Below are 7363 nucleotides of genomic sequence, written 5' to 3'. Positions count from 1 at the left end.
ATGTAACATCAACAAGTCAAGATTCACAACATTCATGAAATGGGTATAAAATGACAATTGACAATAATTCATAAAACTATCACAAGATCGAAGTAAAATTATACTAAGGAATTCAAATTGAACAATTAAAACTAGTAATTAACAAGATCCAATTCACAATTCAACACGGAAAGATCAAATTAAAATTAGATCTAGAGAGGAACAAGGGTTTCTCTCTCTAGAAGAACAAAGAAGCAAAAAAACTAGCTAAAATTGTGTCTTAGTGTAAAATGATTGATCCCCCCTTTCCCCTAGCATCCTTGGGTCTTTTCCATGTAGAAACAGCTTGAAATTGGGCTTGATGAGCCTCAGAAATCGCCAGGCACGATTTTTTTTAATGAGGTCACGTGCAGCTTCCCACGCATGCGCGCCAAGGGCGCGTGCGCGTTGATAGGAATCTTCTGATTCGTGCAAATGCGTCCATCCTTGCGTGCCGCTTCCAGCCAACCTCATCCACGCGTGCGCGTGGAGTGCGCGGGCTCGCCAATGCTGCTTTTTCCAAAATTTCAATTCTTCATGTTCCTCTCTTTTGTACATGCTTTCTTCCTCTCTTCTAGGCCATTCTTACCCTATAATTCCTAAAATCACTCAACAAATACATCACGGCATCGAATGGAAATAGAAAAGGATTAAAATATGGCAATTTTAAGGCAAAATAAGCATGTTTTTCATCATGGAGCAATATTAGGAAGTGAACACAAAACCATGCATTTCTTGTGAATAAGTGTGAGAAATATTGACAAAACCTCCCAAATTCTACACAATATAAACCACAAAATTGGGGTTTATCAAATCTCCCCACACTTAAACCAAGCATGTCCTCATGCTTAAAATAAAAAGACCAAATATCATGGTGAGAAAGGGTTTATGAAATGCAAACTACCTAAGTGGATGCATGCAACTAATGTAAAATCATCTATCTACTTGGTCAAGAGTAAATCTATCCTCCAAGAATACATGTGAGCATATAGGGTGAAAATAGTATGTAATTCATGAATCCTACCATATTGAACATCACTAAGGAGTGCATATAACTTGCTAAATGAACGCTTGTGAAAGCCGGAAACAAAGAATTGAGCATCGAACCCTCACCGGAAGTGTATCCGCTCTATTCGCTCAAGTGTATAGGGTTCGTCACTCAATCTTCTCCTAATCATGCTTTCCAAGATTTATCTTTCATCTAACAATCAACAATTACTTAATGCATGCTTACAAGTATCATGAGATCTTATTCATGGGTTGTAACGGGGTTAGGGTGAAGGTAAGGATGTATATGGCCAAGTGAGATTAAAATTTGAGTCCTTGATTAACCTAGGATCCCACTAGACACATAGAACAACCTATACAACTATAATACATTACCTAGTTACCCTTGAGTTTCACCTTTTGCATACTCACGCATTCTTTTCAATTCAGACTCATATGCATTGTTTTCTTCGTTACTTTGTCTTGGAGTTTCTTTGTCCCCTTTGTTGCTTATATATATATATATATATATCCCTTTTTCTTAGGGGCCTTGTGAACAAAAGTTTCAATGCATACAGTTTAATCATTCAATACATGAGTATGTTCCCAAATCCTAGAATTTTCAATTACACTACAATTACACACCTATATATCTACCCGAATTTTTCAAGTATACCCTAATTAAATGATACACATCCTAACTTACCTAAGCTAATCAAGGATCCAAATTTAGGGACATTCCCGGATTTTCGCTTAGGGTTGTTGATGTGCTCTATTTAAGAACAAAAAAGGGTTTATCATGGGCTCAAAATTGGTTAGCAATGGTAGATAAAAGGGTTAAGGCCATTTGAGAAAAGTGACTATTGAAATGATGGCCTCGATCATGAAAATGCATTTATACACAAAGTAATAGACATATAGAATCAGACAAAGCAAGGATCACAATCATAGAGAGAGAGATATGCACACAAGAATGGAAAATAATGGTTAGAAGATGTAACCATGCAATAGGCTCAAAACTTTCATGCTTGTTTTCTTAGCTCAATCACTATGTTCCAAAATACATTATTAAAGCAAGTTTACTGCAAAAATTTTCAAAATTTGGTATCAAAATTTGGTAGGGTACCCCAAAATACAGTTTCTTAGAAAAGAAGTTATTGTTTTGACCAAGCAACTCTATAGAAACTAACTATCATGCAAAGGGTATTTACAAGCAAAACTAACTACACATGCAATATACTAACTACTAAGCAAAAGATAAATCCATGGGTATTTGATGAGCGGATAATTTATACGCTTTTTGACATTGTTTTTAGTATGTTTTTAGTAGGATCTAGTTACTTTTAGGGATGTTTTTAATAGATTTTGTGTTAAATTCACATTTCTGGACTTTACTATGAGTTTGTGTGTTTTTCTGTGATTTCAGGTATTTTCTGGCTGAAATTGAGGGACTTGAGCAGAAATCAGATTCAGAGGTTGAAAAAGGACTGCTGATGCTGTTGGATTCTGACCTCCCTGCACTAAAAGTGGATTTTCTGGAGCTACAGAACTCGAAATGGCGCGCTTCCAATTGCGTTGGAAAGTAGACATCCAGGGCTTTCCAGCAATATATAATAGTCCATACGTTGGCCAAGAATTGACGACGTAAACTGGCGTTCAAAGCCAGCCTTCTGCCCAAATCTGGCGTCCAGCGCCAGAAAAGGATCCAAAACCAGAGTTGAACGCCCAAACTGGCACAAATACTGGCGTTCAACTCCACAAATGGCCTCTGCACGTGCAACACTTAGGCTCAGCCCAAACACACACCAAGTGGGCCCCGGAAGTGGATTTATTCATCAATTACTTACTCATGTAAACCCTAGTGACTAGTTTATTATAAATAGGACCTCTTACTATTGTATTAGACGTCTTTTAGACCATCTTTGGATTACTTTATGATCCTTTGATCACGTTTTAGGGGGCTGGCCATCTCGGTCATGCCTGGACCTTCACTTATGTATTTTCAACGGTAGAGTTTCTACACTCCATAGATTAAGGTGTGGAGCTCTGCTGTTCCTCAAAGATTAATGCAAAGTACTACTATTTTCTATTCAATTCTTCTTATTTCTCTTCTAAGATATCTATTCGCACCCAAGAATGTGATGAAGGTGATGATTATGTGTGACGCTCATCATCCTTCTCCCTTATGAACGCGTGCTTGACAAACACTTCTGTTCTACATGAAATAAGCTAGAATGAATATCTCTTAGATCTCTTAACCAGAATCTTCGTGGCGTAAGCTAGAATGATGGCGGCATTCAAGAGAATCCGGAAGGTCTAAACCTTGTCTGTGGTATTCCAAGTAGGATTCAATGATTGAATGACTGTGACGAGCTCCGAACTCGCGATTGCAGGGCGTTAGTGACAGACGCAAAAGGATAGTAAATCCTATTCCAGCATGATCGAGAACCGATAGATGAATAGCCGTGCCGTGACAGGGTGCGTGAGCATATTATTCACTGAGAGGATAAGATGAAGCCAGTGACAAGGGTGATGCCTCCAGACGATTAGCCGTGCCGTGACAGGGCATTGGATCATTTTCCCGAAAGATGACCGAAAGTAGCCATTGACAGTGGTGATGTATCACATAAAGCCAGCCATGGAAAGGAGTGAGACTGATTGGATGAAGATAGCAGGAAAGCAGAGGTTCAGAGGAACGAAAAGCATCTCCATTCGCTTATCTGAAATTCCTACCAATAATTTACATAAGTATCTCTATCCCTATTTTATTATATAATATTCGAAAACACCATTATCACTTTATATCTGCCTGACTGAGATTTACAAGGTGACCATAGCTTGCTTCATACCAACAATCTCCGTGGGATTCGACCCTTACTCACGTAAGGTATTACTTGGACGACCCAGTGCACTTGCTGGTTAGTTGTATCGAAGTTGTGACAAATTATGAATGTGTAATCACGATTACGCGTACCAAGTTGCTCACGTGCCAGGAATAGTTTGAGCCTGGACATCACAATTTCGTGCACCAAGTTTTTGGCGCCGTTGCCGGGGATTGTTCGAGTTTGGACAACTGACGGTTCATCTTGTTGCTCAGATTAGGTAATTTTCTTTTTGTTTTGTTTTCAAAAATTTTTCAAAAATCTTTCAAAATTTTCTCCTTTGTTTTCAAAAAAAAAAATTTAATTAAAAATGTTTTCAAAAATAAATTATTCTATGGCTTCAGAATTTTTAAGAATGAATTCTAGTGTTTCATGAAGCATGTTGAAGCCTGGCTGGCTGTAAAGCCATGTCTCAATCCTTATACCCAAGAGAAGAGCTTCTTTATCTTTCTTAGCCAATTGGCTGTTGAATATAAGAAATGTCAGGCGTGTCATGTCTGAGTTACATACTAAAGCTTGGCTGGCTATTAAGCCATGCCTGACCCTTTGATTGGAGCTTTAGAGCATAAGATTCCTGGAATTCATATTGAAAATTTTGGAATCCTTATTTTTCTTTTCCAAAATAGTTTTTCGAAAAATATAAAATAAAAATCCAAAAAAAAATTAGAAAATTATAAAAATAAAAAATATTTTGTGTTTCTTGTTTGAGTCTTGAGTCATGTTATAAGTTTGGTGTCAATTGCATATGCATCTTGCATTTTTCGAAAATTTCATGCATTCATAGTGTTTTTCATGATCTTCAAGTTGTTCTTGGTAAGTCTTCTTGTTTGATCTTGATGATTTTTTGTTTTGTGTCTTTTCATGTTTATCATATGCATTCTTGAATTCTTAGTGCGTAAGCATTAAAGAATTCTAAGTTTGGTGTCTTGCATGTTTTCTTTGCATTAAAAATTTTTCACAATTGTGTCTATGATGTTCATCTTAACATTCATAGTGTTCTTGGTGTTCATCTTGACATTCATAGCATTCTTGCATGCATCACATGTTTTGATCTAAAAATTTCATGCATTGCATCTTTTTAGTGTTTTTGTCTCTCATCATAAAAATTCAAAAATCAAAAAAAAAAAAATATCTTTCCCTTTTTCTCTCATCAAATTCGAAAATTGAGTTGACTTTTTCAAAAATTTTGAAAAATCAAATTGTTTCTTATGAGTCAAATCAAATTTTCAATTTGAAAATCTTATCTTTTTCAAAATCTTTTTCAAAAATCAAATCTTTTTCAAAATTCTTAGTTATTTTCGAAAATTCCAAAAATATTTTTCAAAAATCTTTTTCTTATTTTTATACCAAATTTTCGAAAATAACATAATCAATTAAAGTTTTGATTCAAAAATTTGAAGTTTGTTACTTGCTTGTTAAGAAAGATTCAAACTTTAAGTTCTAGAATCATATCTTGTGATTTCTTATGAATCAAGTCATTAATTGTGATTTTAAAAATCAAATCTTTTTCAAAAACTAATTTCTATCATATCTTTTCAAAAAAATATCTTCTTATCTTATCTTTTTCAAAATTTGATTTCAAAATATCTTCTCTAACTTCCCAACTTCTTATCTTTTCAAATTTGTTTCAACTAACTAACTAACTTTTTGTTTGTTTCTTAACTTTTTCAAAACTACCTAACTAACTCTCTCTCTCTAATTTTTGAAAATATCTTCCCTCTTTTTCAAAAATTTCTTTTTTACTAACTAATTATTTTTATTTTTTATTTAAAAAAAAAATTTCGAAAAAAAAATACTAACCTTTTTCAAAAACTATTTTCAAAAATCACTAACTCTTTTTCAAAAATTGTTTTCGAAAATTCACTTCCCCCTCTCATCTTCTTCTATTTGTTTATTGATATACTAACATCTTTCCTTCAACTCTCCAAAAATCCGAACCCCCTCTCTCTCTGAGTTCAGATTTTCTTCCCTTCTTTTCTTCTACTAACACAAGGATCCCTATACTGTGGTATAAAGGATCCATATTATTATTACTATTTTTTCTGTGCCGTCTTCTTTGTCATATGAGCAGGAGCAAGGACAAGAACATTCTTGTTAAAGCAGATCCAGAACCTGAAAGGACTCTGAAGAAAAAAATTAAGAGAAGCTAAAATACAACAATCCAGAGATAACCTTTCAGAAATTTTCGAACAGGAAAAGGAGATGGCAGCCGAAAATAATAATAATATAAGGAAGATGCTTGGTGACTTCACTGCACCTAATTCCAATTTACATGGAAGAAGCATCTCCATTCCTGCCATTGGAGCAAACAACTTTGAGCTGAAATCTCAATTAGTTTCTCTGATGCAGCAGAACTGCAAGTTTCATGGACTTCCATCTGAAGATCCCTTTCAGTTCTTAACTAAATTCTTGCAGATATGTGATACTGTTAAGACTAATGGAGTAGATCCTGAAGTCTACAGGCTCATGCTTTTCCCTTTTGCTGTAAGAGACAGAGCTAGATTATGGTTGGATTCTCAACCCAAAGACAGCCTGAACTCTTGGGATAAGCTGGTCACGGCTTTCTTAGCCAAGTACTTTCCTCCTCAAAAGCTGAGCAAGCTTAGAGCTGATGTTCAAACCTTCAGACAGAAAGAAGGTGAATCCCTCTATGAAGCTTGGGAAAGATACAAACAGTTAATCAAAAAGTGTCCTTCTGACATGCTTTCAGAATGGACCATCCTGGATATATTCTATGATGGTTTATCTGAGCTATCAAAGATGTCACTGGACACTTCTGCAGGTGGATCCATTCACCTAAAGAAAATGCCTGCAGAAGCTCAAGAACTCATTGACATGGTTGCTAATAACCAGTTCATGTACACTTCTGAAGGGAATCCTGTGAGTAATGGGACGCCTATGAAGAAGGGAGTTCTTGAAGTTGATACTCTGAATGCCATATCGGCTTAGAATAAAATATTGACTCAGCAAGTCAATATGATTTCTCAGAGTCTGAATGGAATGCAAGCTGCATCCAACAGTACTCAAGAGGCTTCTCCTGAAGAAGAAGCTTATGATCCTGAGAATCCTGCAATAGCAGAGGTGAACTACTTAGGTGAACCTTATGGAAACACGTATAACTCATCATGGAGAAATCATCCAAATTTCTCATGGAAGGATCAAAAGCCTCAACAAGGCTTTAATAATGGTGGAAGAAACAGGTTTTGCAATAGCAAGCCTTTTCCATCATCAACTCAGCAACAGACAGAGAACTCTAAACAAAATGCTTTTAATTTAGCAAATCTAGTCTCTGATCTATCTAAGGCCACTGTAAGTTTCATGAATGAAACAAGGTCTTCCATTAGAAATTTGGAAGCACAAGTGGGCCAGCTGAGTAAAAGGATCACTGAAATCCCTCCTAGTACTCTCCCAAGCAATACAGAAGAGAATCCAAAAGGAGAGTGCAAGGCCATTGACATAAGCGCCATGGCCGAACC

The 7363-nt window shown here is 35.9% G+C and overlaps 1 non-coding gene across 1 annotated transcript; it reads right to left on the bottom strand.

Moving 5' to 3' along the window:
* Positions 1 to 6485: 6485 nt before the first annotated feature.
* LOC112787322 (small nucleolar RNA R71) lies at positions 6486 to 6593 on the bottom strand. Its single transcript, XR_003194741.1, has one exon. It is a non-coding gene; the product is annotated as a small nucleolar RNA R71 (small nucleolar RNA).
* Positions 6594 to 7363: the final 770 nt, after the last annotated feature.

This window comes from Arachis hypogaea, chromosome 20, assembly GCF_003086295.3.
Source record: "Arachis hypogaea cultivar Tifrunner chromosome 20, arahy.Tifrunner.gnm2.J5K5, whole genome shotgun sequence".
NCBI classification, from domain to species: Eukaryota; Viridiplantae; Streptophyta; class Magnoliopsida; order Fabales; family Fabaceae; genus Arachis; species Arachis hypogaea.
The sequence above is the reverse complement of the archived record's forward strand: the minus strand, read 5'-3'. Positions and strand labels throughout refer to the sequence as shown.